The following is a 15,158-nucleotide window of genomic DNA, read 5'->3' on the forward strand; positions in this document are numbered from 1 at the left end:
CCCAGGAGCAGCAAGGATGGAAAATCCCACTTGCTTTGACCTTGACCATCTAACTCAGTCATGTTGTCTCTGGGCTGATAGAAACGCAGAGACATCATGGATAGGAGAGCCCAACTCCCTCTGTCCCAGCCAGCCCTCCTTCCTGTTCAGCAGATGAAGTCTGCCCTTCCTTTCTGGCTTTCAAATCTGACCCTTCCCTCGGCTCTCACCTTCCTCCTTTTCCTTTTGCAAACTCACATTTGTCCTTTTCATCTCTACCACCTGGAATTATTATTATTATTATTATTTGTGTGACCTCCTGTTCTGTTCCTCTCTCCCTGAGAGACCCTTTTTGGTCTCTTCTCGCCTCACCGTCCCCACGTCCTGAATACCATTTTATTCCCCTTTTTCTTCCTTTTCCATGTGCTCTGTCTCTTGCTTTCCCCACCTCATGTGCTCTGTCCCTCAGCCGTGATTTTCCTCCCTCTCAACTCTATTTTCAGCCTTCCCTGGTTTGCCCCCCATCATTTCATTATCTGTATCCCCATCCCCTTCCTCTCTCATCTGAGCAAGAACCCTCCCAATGGCATTGTTCTGTCAACCACTTTGAACCCCAGCTCTCCCATGAAGAGAACCTCAGCCTGCTCTGGAATGAAAGACCCCATAGAATGGAAAGAGCAGAGATTTGTTCACCTTGCAAATATGGACTCTTTTACTTGCCCGAACTTCTCAGTTCTCACCAGTTCTAAACACCACCTCCACGCATCCTGGTTTATTGCCTTGAAAGGGGAAAGAAATCAACACATTTGGGGGCCCTGAACTAATACAACCATGGGCAGAAATTTGGCAGCATTTGGGTATGTGCAAAGCCTATCTTCTTGCTACAACAAGATGACTGCCAAGATGCTTTGTAGACAAAGAGACACCTGTCCTCAATGGGTGTTCTGCTTCCTCACAACCTCTTAGCCACACAAGTTGATTTGATCTTTATTTGGAACCATTACGAGACCTTCTCTCTGGACTTGGCAAAGAACTGCATGTCCTATAGGAAGCACAGCCAGCTTCTCACCCTTAGATTTTTTCTTTTTTTTTTGTTTTTTTCTTTTTTGGTTGGGACAGGGGCCGTGAGGATGGGTTGAAAACTATCTACTTTGAGAACTAGAGAATTGTAGATGTTCTGGCACTTTAAAAACTCCTTCCAACTAAGGACATAGATTATGGGCAAATGATAATTTTTTTAAAGGCTGTGTCCAGTTCTGGCCTGGAAACGAGGCCACAGTGGACTCATGATGCTGGTTTACCTGTCACTCTACACAGATGTCACTATCACTCCTCTGCAAAGCACAGCACCTACAGTGTCCTTCCCTGCCTTGTTTCTCCTGCTGGGTATGTTGTTTGCCTCTGGGGTACATTGTTATATGCTGTTGGCCCCTGGGATACACTGTTACTACTCTCTTGTAGAAATCCAGTAGCAGTCATGTCTTCATTTACAATTCTATTTCTTCCCAAAGGCAGGTTTCTTTGGAAACAAACAAACAAACACATCATTACTAGAGCTAAAGGTAATAGAAAAGATGCAGTAATGCCCTCCAGGACATGGAAATCGTTCTCATTTGGTCCTGAAACAAACAAATTCTTTTCCCTCTGGATACTGCGAGCTCTGGCACCTTAGACCACTTAGTTCCATGGGTGTGCCCAAGGAATCAGGATGGAACACCCCATTCAGGAATGCAGAGGCCCAGCATGGACGGCCTTCCCCACACCGGATATCCATGCTCTAGGGATGAATGTTTCCTCAGCCCAAGGTGTAATATTGACCTAGCACTCAGAGGGAACAGTTGAGTCCACCAGGACGTTGTTGTCATACCGCCAACGTAAGCAACGTCCAAACCTGTAGAGAATTGTTATGAGTTTATTTGAGCCAAACTGATGACAATTGCCAGGAAGCAAAATACCAATAAATTGAGAAAATGCTCCAGATAATGGCAGTTTTGCAGCTTGTTTTATTCATTAGAATCAAAGGAGAAGATGTAAGGAGGGTTACATGAAATCCGTTGGTGATAGATTAAAGGCGGGGAAGAAAGCAAAGTGGGGAAATCTTTGGGATTGGATGAAAAGTAAAATGGAGAGATACATGCTATTTTTACATTGGTGTATACAGGCTTATTAATAATTAACATTTACAGCACATAGAGATGGTATTCCCTAACAAGATAACATGAGGGACTCTGTAGTCTCATGCTCTGCAATTCTGTGGTCTGGGACATGGCCATTGATATAATGTAAACCTGGATTTGACCCCTGCCTGTTCAACTTACTAGCTAAGTCACCATGGCCAAGCCACTTAGTCTCTCAGTGTCCTTGACTTTAGAAAGAACCCAGTAACATCTGCTTCTTATCTATGATCCTCATGAGAAATAACACACATTGAACACGTACGTAGTGCCTAACAAATGCTCAACAAATGGAGCAAATGGTAGCAGAGCTCAAGAAACAGTGCTTGCCCTCAGGGTGCTCACAGGCTCTGAGGCTGTGACACATACCTTGTTTCCCCGAAAATAAGACCTAGTCAGACACTCAGCTCGAATGCGTCTTTTGGAGCAAAAACTAATATAAGACCCAGTATTATCATATCATATCATATCATATCATATCATATCATATCATATCATATCATATATCATATTATATCATATCATATCATGTCATATTACAGACACAGTCATATATTATAGTAAAACAAGACCGGGTCTTATGTTAATTTTTGCTCTAAAAGACGCATTAGAGCTGATTGTCTGGCTAGGTCTTATTTTGGGGAAACACAGTGGGAGGGAATGAATGACTGCAGCCAAGGTCTTGGGTCTGTGGGTCTGCCAGGCCCTGTCACAGGAGCAGTCTGAGTACAGGACCCTGGATCCCAAACTCTGGTCTGTACACAGATAATGAATATACATAACAAGAAGTGAATTTGGAAATGGGCCAGACCACTGATGATTTAGGCTACGATTTCTCTTCTTTATCTTTATCTTTGCCAAGCATGCCATAACATTTCCGGGGCAACAACTTCATTAGCTGGGTCTTACCATACTGATGCTGCAGTAGATTTCTCATGTTCTTTGCAATAACGGACTAGATCACCAAGTGTGAGGGCATGGGCGCTTGTTAGATGGTATGTTTGCAAGCACAGGCATGCCTTCCTTTACACATCTTTTTTTCCCTAGATCTTTTAATAAGCTCTCTTATTGCTACTTAACAAAGCATGGTGTCAAGATGCTTAAAATAAAAGGATATGTTTTTCATCTAAGGTCTTCATTTTCATTCAAACAGTTCAACAAGGAGGCAGAACATAGGGGCCAATGTAAAAAAGAGACAAGGAGAGACCAGAGGGCACAGGCAGTTATTAAGGAAACAAAGGCAAAAGGAAGAAAGGATAAAGGCCAGCTCAGAAGGTGTTTCTAGCAATCATTCAGTGCACACAGATGTGGCGCAAGACCTGGGCTTGGCACAGCCCCACCCTGCCTCCCGGTGCTGCTCCCTGTCCACATGCCACACATACACATAGCACATGTGTCATCACATCACACACACACACACACACACACCCTCCACAGGGGATCAGATGACCAGCCAGGTTGGGGTCACAATGTCAGCCAGGGTAAGTAAAAACTATTAGAGGAATAACTCTATAGTGAAGAATAAAATGACTATCGAGTGCCCATAAAGATGCAAACTGCCTCTAAGAGAAAGAAACAATCTCTTCCATTGAGATTGATTTTCATCTGTCAGTCTCCTTTAAACACACAAAGTTTCCAGAGGGCGAAAACTAGCTATTAAAATGGCTAATTGTTAAAATGTCTGATGTTCCTGGAGACAAATTATTCTGCATGTGAATTTGGTGTCCAGAGTAGTTATAATCATCCAAGTGTGTGCTCATAAGGGGGGAGTAGAATTTAAGACAGAGCTGTAAGACTATCTCAGGTCACAGGGCTGTGTCTAAAAATCTGAGGGTGATGATAGGGTCCTGAGCCTCAGGAAGCAGATCTGAACACCATGCAGTATAGAACAATTAATCTTCTATCTACTGAAGGAAAGAACTGTCTGTTGACTGTCCACTTGGATGAGGAAGTGTGTAGGGATTGACAGTGGCGCGTCCTGCGCGACAAGAGCTGTGGGAAGTGAGAAGGGCACCACAGGGCTAAGAAAAGACAGTAGTCAAGAATAGGTGCAAGCGGGCCAACGGACTCAAGCCTCAAGGACTGAGCCCTGATCAGGCCAACGCATGGCTTTTACTGGTTAACTTCTAAGGAGGTAAAAGATTGTTAATCTCAAGAGCTGTTTGTCAGTAGCCTGCTGGCTGTCTTTCCGAAAGTTCCCATTGTGTTCCAGCCTGAACTTTGCCTTCACACACACGCACATCTCCAAGGAATCCATTGAAGGGGAGGGACCAATATAATTCCATCGGGTCTCAGTTTGCTGAGACTTCCCCTCAAAGGAGCTTTTCCGATATCTCTCCATCGGGCCTCAGTTTGCTGAGGCACTCCCTTGTGAAATCCTGGGAAGAGCGCGGGGGAACAAATGATTTGGCAGCTGTAAGGCAAAATGACAGTATGATTTTGACTCATCATTTTGGAAAATCACAATTGTTTAGAAACTCATGAGGGAAGAGGAGGGCGGTGGGAGCTTTCTGCTACTCATTCCAGAATGAAAAAGCCTGTGAGCTAGGAGCAGGGACCATCTCTCTCTTCCTCCATCTTCACCCCCTTCAACTACCATCTGCATGGCTTCCATGGTGGTCCAGGAGCTCCTTGGATCCGTGACCATCGGACCAGCCACCCCAGCAAAGAAGGTAAGACAGATAAACAGGAAAAGAGCAAACCCACGAGGCAGGCTACAGAGCGCTACCACATCATTTGTAGGGAGAGGAGAGCACGTTTTGCCATCATTCCTGGAGAAGATAACAGCACACTTGGCTCCTGAATTCTGGGGCTAGTTTTATTTTTCTGCTCATCTTAAACTTTTTATAAAGGAATAGACAATAACTATTGTGTATTTCCAAAGAAGCCTTCAGAATGGCTTTGAGAGCCTGCTGAGCCATTCTGACACTATATAAGAGTGATTCAACATCTGCTCTTCCATGTTGTGGAAGGCAGGAGGGGAAAGAGCACGGGAATGAAGGAGATTGCTAGGTCTTGGGAGAATATGTGGAAGTCAGCAAAAACAGCCCAAGTCCCATAGATCTTGGTCTGTTCATTCCAATGTGTTCATAGACACTGAAATATAGTCCTCTCTTCTCCTTATGGGACTGTAAACTAATATGTGAGTCATTTTCCATAAGCTGGCTTATGTGAGAGAAGAGAGCCCCAGACTGTGTGCGAACCCAGGTTTTTAAGCCAAAATTAATTTGTAGGTTCAATACAGACCCAACAAAAATGCCCACATTATTTGTGTAAATTAGTGGACTGATTCTAAAATTCTTATAGAAATGCAAAAGAATAGCAAAGATGACACAAACAAGGGACACAAACAAAACTAAAAGACTTACACTACCAGCTATCAAGCCATATTATTATAAGGCTATATTAATTCAGACAGCATGCAATTGATTCAAGAATGGGTGAACTTAGCCAATGCAATAGAACATAAAATTTAGAATAAAACACATGCATATAAGGTCTCCTGATTTATGATAAAAATAGTACTGCAGTACAGTGCAGAAAGAATAGTCTTTTCAATGAATTGGGCTCAGACAGTACATAGTTGTGAGTGTGTGTGTGTGTGTGTGTGTGTGTGTGTGACTTACATCATACCATACACAGAAATCAATATCAGATGGGTTGCAGAGGAAATAAAGAAGCTATCTTCATGAACTTGAAATAGGCCAGTTTCTTCAATAGGACACAAAAGGGACTAACCATTGAAGAAACAAAATTGAAAATAGATAAGTTAAACACCATTAATATAAAGTTCAGGTAATGGCAGAGTAACCTTTATCAGACTAAGCATCTTGCCAAAACAATCAAAAGCTCAGAAATACACACACACACACACACACACACACACACACACACATACACACTCACACACACTGAAGAGTATTGCAAAATAAACTTAAACTGGATGAGGTATGACCACTGGAAGAGGGGATTGCACTGGGTAAGATCACCATCTAGCTTTATCCCAAGAACATTGGGATATATCTTTACACAGAACATTGGGGGTATATCTGAAGCAGAAATCAGAAGTCTTCTTGGAGTGAATGGTTGGAAGTCTGCTGGGAGACATTTCCCCATGGATCTCCAGCATTTCTGTACTTTTATTATGAGAGAAGTACTGCCCAACATCTGTTTCAGACTTTTTTTCAAGGTTATTAATGTAGCAAAAGGCCTTGACTGAGAAATATGTGACATCCTCCAGAGCAAAGGGCATGTATGCTTACTGTCAATAGAATGGAGATAATAGCTACTTCTGGAACAAAGAATGAACATGCTTAATCCAATTATAAAATAATCAGGTTCTCTAAGCTCAGGGTTCCTGTCCTGTGACCCAAATCTACTGCATGTGCTGATGTCATCTAGCCTTTTTTATATCACCCTGAAGGAAATTGGAACTTATGGAATTGGCATAAAAATGATATTCTGGCTACTATTGCTGCAGTGATTAATACATTGTCCTCTGTCTCTGACCCAGAAGTCTTGTGCCACTACCACTGTCCTTGAAGCTGGAGTAAGCTACAATGTTAGCTTGCAAGTAGAGTAAAACACTTCACAACGCTCAGCAGTTTTTCTGAAGAGAATGGGACGTTGATCAAAACATGGCTTTGTGTAAATGGATGTATGAGAGCCTCAAGGGTTTATTGAGAGGATCTGAGAAAAGTCCACAGGAATCGGTAGCAAAAATATTCACTAAATTATATGGTTAACCAGGTAGTTGAAGGCCCTTCACATTATTGTCTGCTAATGAGAAGGAATTGGGGAGGTAGCTGCAGGGTGAGCAATGGAAAGTCGGGTGAAAGGATTCAAAGACAGCTGCCCAAGTTTTGGTCCTCTCAAAATATTTCCCGGAGACTCATGAACTCTCATTGGGAAGCACAGATGAAACTCTCTCTAGTCCTACTTCTAAAGCATGATTTTAGGTAAGTTTTCTTTTTTTCCCCTCAATCTCTATATTTCAGTTATCCTATTTATTAAGTTGTCAACATATATTGAACTGTATGCATCAGTTATGAAATGTGAAAAAGCAACGCATACCTTGAGTCACAAAATTATCATAATATAGAAATAATATAAAAGATGCAAAAGTGCTCTAAAGAAGAATATGAGTAGCAGACAGGAATCAGTAGCAATAAGGCTCTGGGATGGGAATATAAAAGTGTTTTTTGGCCAGCAAATGATGCTTTCAGTTTGACTGGAAAGCAGGAAGAGCTACCAGGTCAAGCTTGTTCCTAAGGGCTGCTGTATAGATTTTTGTTGCCAGCATTTATATCCTAATAGATCAGCAATTGCATCCCTATCACTTTTTTGCTTCTCCTCAGCCCATCTCACAGATATCTGCCAAGTAATACAAATGACAGCAGAAGGTGACCTGTCCAATCCAAGAAACTTCTGCATCAGAGTTTCCACTCTCTTCTTCATCAGACCCTCCATCTTGAGAAAAGTGTGGCAGGATTGAACAAGTAAAAAGAAACTGGTCCAATAAATAAATACAAGTAACAGAAAAAGAAGAAGAAAACAAAACCACAAACTGAAATCAGATCTCTTGGGGCATCTCAAGGAAAGAAAGAGGACAGGTGATGTGGAAGTAGTATGGTCACGGCAAATGAATTCTGTAAATTTATTTATATTTCAATAATTCAGTGGAAAGAACATGAATGTGTGGGACATGTTGAGTTGATTTTCAATGTATTACTATGTGTGAAATTATCTAGTCATGAAAAAAGAATGCTCTGGCTTTCCTGCTAATAACAACAGCACAGCATACATATTGAAAGCTACTGTAACTTGTTAAAAACTGTCGCATTTCATTCCATAGTGATGTCTTGCCCTACTGCTGTGTGTGTGCGAGTGTTCTTCTGACTTTGTTCCGAGGGAGGACAGCCTCGTCTTGTCTGTCTGCTTCTCCAGGTTGCTCCTTTTCTCCATAATGTTCACTTCTCAATTCCCTTTCTTCCCTCTTCCACTCTCTCTCTGTCACTGCCTTTGCTGGTCTCTCACAGACTAACTCCCATATCCCAGTGTAATCTCTCTCTTGTTGAGAGAAGACCAGCAGGTAGCATATGCCTCCCCTAAGACTCTCTGGAAATCACACAGCTGTGCTGGATCCACCCCTGAGGTGTGGAGATGGGTGGCTCTGAGAAAAGATGCTGGTGGCCAGATAGACCATTGAAGGCAGCAAATAGCACTTGGGAGCCACAGATGGCAGAAAGGCCTCGTGCCCATGAATTCCACAATAATTTTACTACTGATTAGGGAAGTAAATTCTGAGTGAGAGAAATATCTTCCATTTACCAAGAGAAACTTCTTCAATTTAAGAAGAGCTTATACTTTCATCAAACACATCAGATATATTTTATACCATCTTGTGGAAAGGTAAACATCAGCTCTGGGTTCTAGCATCACCTGTACCACTTATTACCTCAGGAATTCTATATTCTTAGTATAAAACCAAATAACTGGCCCACCAGTTACTGCAGAATGGTGGTCTCTACCCAAATCTAGACTCCGAGTGTTACATAAGAGATCACATAGACAGTGAATGTGAATGCCTTTGTGTAAAGCACATGACATCCAGTTTGTGTACATGACCTCTTATTAGTTAACCCGTAGCAATTCAATAAAATTAATGCCAGGCTATGCCCACAGAAGACTGGAACCTCAGGGAGAAGGGGTGTTATCCCTTCTCTGGGCTGTGGAGGGGAAGGAAAAATGGGAGGGGACAGGAGTGGAAGAGAAAACAGGGATAGAGGTGCATTTGATGCAGATCCGACTACTCGGGAGGGAGCGGGTTTGCTAACTCCAGGCCTCATTCTCCAAACTTTCTTAATTGGATCTCAAGGGAATAGTGAAGGAAAAACATGTATCAGAATTTCTAACTTTTCTTTGCCAAACACACTCCCATTTATCTGAGGAGAAATCAGAACATGGAAAATGAGAAGAGAGAATAATTCACAAAAAGCAAAGTGAGTGGTGTGGTGTAAAGAGGAGACTGGCTCTTCACCAGTGGAAATGCTGAGCTTTGAAGAGGAGTGGGTGCAGAAGCGGGGGTCTGGGTTGAGGACAGAGGCTAATCTTCTTCACAGATACTTGCAAATGCCAGCAGCTTCAACCAGAATGCAGGGTCCATGGGGCAGCAACTTTGCCAATATTATCCCAACATCATCACGTAGAATTTTCTTAATAAATATCTGTATATCACCCAAATGATATCATATGTATCTGTTTCCCCAGCACCCATTATGTGGACATAATTTGACAATATTTTCGTATAAGCATGCTCGACTGTCTAAAAAAGTCATATTTAACAGAACTTTGGAAACCCAAGATCCTAATGTTCCTGAAATAAGACAGATTTAGTGAGGCCCAAAGTCTGTGAAGCATTTGAATAAATAAAAAGAGCCTTCTCCATCACTAGCACAGCCTCCTCCCGAGGAAGCCCTCACTGTGATCACCGTATGGCTGATAGCCTTTCAGTATGGCTTCCTCATTCACTTTGTCACTTGTCTCTTCAGTAACGCCCAAGAAATGGTGCCATGTACCTGTCAGAAGAGAGAGTATCTTCTAGCTGGACCAACAAAAGTCACGATCCACAGGTGGAGATTCAGGTTTGTTCTGCCATTTGTTAGCTGTGTGACTGTGAGCAAGTTTGTTAATTTAGCTCAACTTCAGCCTCCACATCTCTAAATGGTGATAATAATACCTGCCTCATGAGGTATAGTGAGAGCTAAATCGGTTATCAGGAATAGAGTGCTGTCTAAGTTTCTGGCACATATTCAAAGCTTCATGAAATCTGGTGCTTTGTTTCTATCACTAGATTTCAACAAACTTTATTCCTGGCACAAGGAGCTTCCAAATGCTCACATTGCCTAGGACAATGACAGTGATCAAGCAGCCTTTATCATGTATTCTGAATAGAGATTGCCTCGTCCAGTGTGAAATGAACCGGTAGCCTGATCCCATCTCAAGGCCTGGAAATAATAGAACAAGCCTCTGTGGAGTTACTCTCTGGCTGAGCAATCATCCACCCATTTGAAGGCTGGTCTGACCTTGAGAGAAGGTTTGTTTGTTCAATTTAGAAGATGAGGCTCAGTCCTTGGTGTTGGAAGTGACATTGGACCCAGCACACACTAGCCCATCCTGACCTCTCCCTTCCTTGAGCATAGGGTGTGTTTGGTATGGCCAGGAAGGGTGGTGGTTTGTCAAACTGGTGGTAAAGTTTTCTCTGAAAGGCTCTAAGAACAGTCATTTTAGAAAGCAGCTGAATTATGATCGCCAGCAGGCCAGAAAGAAGTTCCCAGGGAAAATTAAAATGTATAAAAGGGAAAGGGTCTGTAGAAAAAATACTATCTCCACCTTAGGAGGGCAGGATTTACACATCTTGTGCCATTTCATCTTCAGGAACGCCCTGTCAGGCATGTGTGATTTTTATCACCATTGTATTGCTGCCATAAAGAGGCCAGTGTGGTAAAGTGAATTGCCCAAGATCAGACTGACATTGCCTGCGTTCCAGTTACCCTGTGCCGAGGTGTGCTGACATGATCCCCATGCACCTTTCAAACATGTCCAGACACACACTTACATATGAAAGCACACACCATCTGGTGATTTAAAAACAGAGTAAACAGTGAGAAGAAGACATGTTATGCTGCAGAATTCAATAGTAAAAAATAAAGACACAGGCTTCACTCACATCCAGGATACTCCACTCATTCTCTCTGGAGATAAGGGTGAGAGTTGATTAGACCCTGGGAGAACTAACTTTGCGGCTCAGCTACACTGGTTCATGATGCCCTTTAGCTTCTCCCTGCCTCATGTATTACCCACGTAATCTTCGAGACATCTACATCACTAATCTCACTTTCTCTAGGTGGAAATGAAGACAGAGAGGTGAAGCTTCTGCTTATTTCTGGACCAGCTCTTCTGACCAACCCCATCTTACCCAGCTACCACCAAGACACACACACACACACACACACACACACACACACCATTGCTACTAAGTATTTAAGAAATGCAAACTCAATAAAATACCTAGGAATAAACTTAACCAAGGATGTGAAGGACCTATACACTGAAAACTATAAGACATTTTTGAAAGAAATTGAAGAAGACACAAAGAAATGGAAAGATATTCCATGCTCCTGGATTGGAATAATCAACATAGTTAAAATGGCCGTATTACCCAAAGCAATATGCAGATTTAATGCAGTCCCCATCAAAATCCCAATGGCATTTTTTAAAGAAATAGAACAAAAAATCATCAGATTTGTATGGAACCACAAAAGACCCCAAATAGCCAAAACAATCCTAAGAAAAAAGAACAATGCCAGAGGTATCACACTCCCTGACTTTAGCTTGTACTACAGGGCAACAATAATCAAAACAACATGGTATTGGCAGAAAAACTGACACACAAACTGATGGAATAGAATTGACAACACAGAAATAAACCCATATAAATATGGATAGATAATTTTTGACAAAGAAGCAAAAAACATACAGTGGAGAAAAGACAGCCTCTTCAGTAAATGGTGTTGGGAGAATTGGATAGCCACATGCAAAAGAATGAAACTAGAGTGTTATCTGTCACCATGTACCAAAATTAACTCAAAATATATCAAAGACCTAAACATAAGACTCGAAACAATAAATTGCATAGAAGAAAACATAGATACTAAACTTATGGACCTTGGATTCAAACAGCATTTTACAAGTTTGACTCCAAAGGCAAAGAAAGTAAAAGCTAAAATAAATCAATGGGACTATATCAAACTAAAAAGCTTCTGCAAAGCAAAAGAAACCATCGACAAAATAAAGAGGCAACCAAATGAATGGGAGATTTTTGCAAACAATGCCTAGGATAAGGGGGTAATATCCAAAATATATAAGGAACTCATACAACTCAACAACGAAAAAAACACAAATAATCCAAATAAAAATTGGGCAGAGGACCTAAAGTGACATTTCTCCAAAGAGGACATACAAATGGCCAATAGACATATGCAAAAATGCTCAACATCACTAATCATCAGAAAAATGCAAATAAAAACCACAATGAGCTATCACCTCACCCCAGTCAGAATGGCTATCATCAACAAGACAAATAATAACAAGTGTTCTAGAGGCTGTGGAGAAAAAGGAACCCTCATACACTGTTGGTGGGAATGCAGATTGGGGCATTCCCACTGTGAAAGGCAGTGTAGAGGTTCCTCAAAAAATTACAAATAGAATTACCATATGACCCAGCAATCCCTCTCTTGGGTATCTACCCAAAAAACCTGAAAGCATTTATCCAGAAAGACATACGTGCCCCAATGTTCATTGCAGCTTTATTTACAGTGCCCAAGACGTAGAAACAACCAAAATGTCCTCCAATAGATGAATGGATAAAGAAGTTGTGGTACATATACACAATGGAATACTATTCTGCCATAAGAAAAGATGAAATAGTACCATTTGTGACAACATGGATGGATTTTGAGATTATAATGCTAAGCGAAAAAAGTCAGACAGAAAAAGTCGAGAACCATATGATTTCACTGATATGTGGTATATAAAACTGAAAACAACAAAAGAAAAAGGCAAACAAATGAAGAAAAATAACTCATAGACACAAACAACAGTTTGGTGGTTACCAGAGGGTAAGAATGTAGAGGGGTTAGATGAGGGTTAAGGGGATCAAATATATGGCGATGGAAAGAGAACTGACTCTGGGTGGTAAACACACAATGTAATATGTAGATGATGTATTACAGAATTGTACACCTGAAATCTATGTCACTTTACTAAAAATTGTCATCCCAATAATTAAAAAAAAAAGCAAACTCATTTTAATGTTGTTGTAGGCACAATTCCACTAGGAAAACAAATCTAATGACAAAAATAAATTTAAAATAAAATCAAATTGAAGTGTCTTCTAGATGATAAATTTGCTTTTGCTATTTTTTCACACTAGAGTGCACATTCTTCCAGTGGAATATGTCATTCTATCCAGGGACCAGTCTCAGACTTCTAGAAGAAATTAAATATAGTGATTAAGAGATTTATAGAGACTTGAAGACAGATTTTAGTTGTATGACCTTGGGCAAATCACTTTACTTCTTTGTGGTATCAATAAATGGGCATGAAAATCACATCTACCTCACAAGACTGCCCTGACAATTAAATGATATAATACTTCTATGGAATGTAGAAAAGTACCTGGCATGTAAAGTGCCACTAAAGTGCTAACTCTTATTATAATTTATACTCCTCCCCTGTTTGTAAGTCTGGTGGAAGAAACCTTAGCTCTCAATTTTCAGTCTTTTTCACAAACCACCAGGAGCTACAAAGTGAGCAGGAAAGCCATAATCATGGCAGCTCAGGGGTGAGGCTTGAAGTGGAACTCCCATAAATCCCACAGGTTGGGCTGGGGTTCGCCAGAGGCTGCATCATATTCCTTTTGTTGACTTGAGATGGGAAAACCTTTCTCCCAGCCTCAGGCCTACTGGATCCTGCCTCATCTCAAAGCCTCACAGGTTGCCACCAACAACACTAGGAAGTTCAGAAAACTACTGTCCCACAGACTTGAACAAACACTTGTGCCTAAGATAAAAGGAAGGTGCTGGGAAGGGCAATCAACCCAAAGAACACTGGGCAATTTCCCAGGGGTCCTAGGAAGAGAGAAGAGGCAGAGTCAGACCTCAGGTGTCCAAGTCACAGGGAATTAAAAGGACACAGAGGCCAGATCTTCCTGAGCCTCGGGAGCCCTGGAAGGAGGCAGTGGTCTGCACACGAGGCCCGGGGCATGGAGGTGCTCAAACGGTCACCATGAGAAGGACTCTTCACACAGCTGCTCTCAGGGAGAGCCCTGGCCCCATTGCACCTCTGTGTGCATCTAGATTCTGACACTTCTTAACTGTGAGGCTGTAGGTGAGTGGCTTCACCTCTGACATTCTTCTCCATTTCCTCTGAGAGGAAGTAAGTTTGATGGTGTAGATGTATTGACGATAATGTGGGTAACACGTGAAGGCAAAGGCACGTTGAGGGCCCACAGCCAAGCACATCTATACTGAGAGGCTGGTGAAACAGCACTTCATGAAATCTCAGCCAAGGTGGGAGATGCTCCTCATGCTGCTATGAAGAAGCTCACAGGGGAGAAAGAGGAACAAGAAGAATCTAGAAGGAAGCAAAGAGTAATGGCTCCAGTGACAGCAAAGGGGGAACAGACCCAGATGGCTTGACATCATGCATGGGATGAAATGTGCCGTGTTGGGGGAAGAAAAACAGACAAAGCAAGGCAGCTCATGACTGAGGTTGATGCTGTGGAGAAGTAAAGTCAGAGGCAAAGTGAGTGAGGATGCTGGTGAGCATGAGCCGCAGCCGTGACCTCTCACTACAAAACTCAGAATAGAGACCTCAAGGCTGTACCTCATCTACCTCAGCATTGAGGAGGGAAGAAAGCATCCTCTGGATTCTCTCATTGGAGTTGATTTAAAGGATGGTGAGGTGAGTGTTCTTTTGTCCTGTGTTTCCTACCCTTCCACAGCTCATTGGCTTTTTCAGAATCATTGCACTCTCTGGAAAACTGTGACTCGGTTAAGTGATTCCCACCCCCCCCCAAACACACACCAAGGTCACAGAGCTAATAATGGAGCCGAGATTCAGGTCCAGGTCTCTTACTTCAAGATCCCACACTCTTTCTCCCACATAATAAAGTCACCTCAACAGCTTGTGGAACTACTTTTCAAGGGGTGATGCTCATCCTTCACCTTCATTTATTTACAGCAGTGATTTTCAAGGACTGGGGCGTCCTTCTCAGGGGACATTTGGAGATGTCTGGAGGTAATTTTGATTGTCACAGCTTTGGGCAGCAGCGCATGTGCTTCTGGCATCTAGTAATCTTGAAGGTAGAAGTCTAGGATGTCGCTAAGCACCCTACAATGTACAGAATAGCCGTGACAGATTACTTAACCGAAATGTTAATAA

Source organism: Rhinolophus sinicus, chromosome 9 (assembly GCF_057876585.1).
Source record: "Rhinolophus sinicus isolate RSI-liver-muscle chromosome 9, RSI-T2T, whole genome shotgun sequence".
NCBI classification, from domain to species: Eukaryota; Metazoa; Chordata; class Mammalia; order Chiroptera; family Rhinolophidae; genus Rhinolophus; species Rhinolophus sinicus.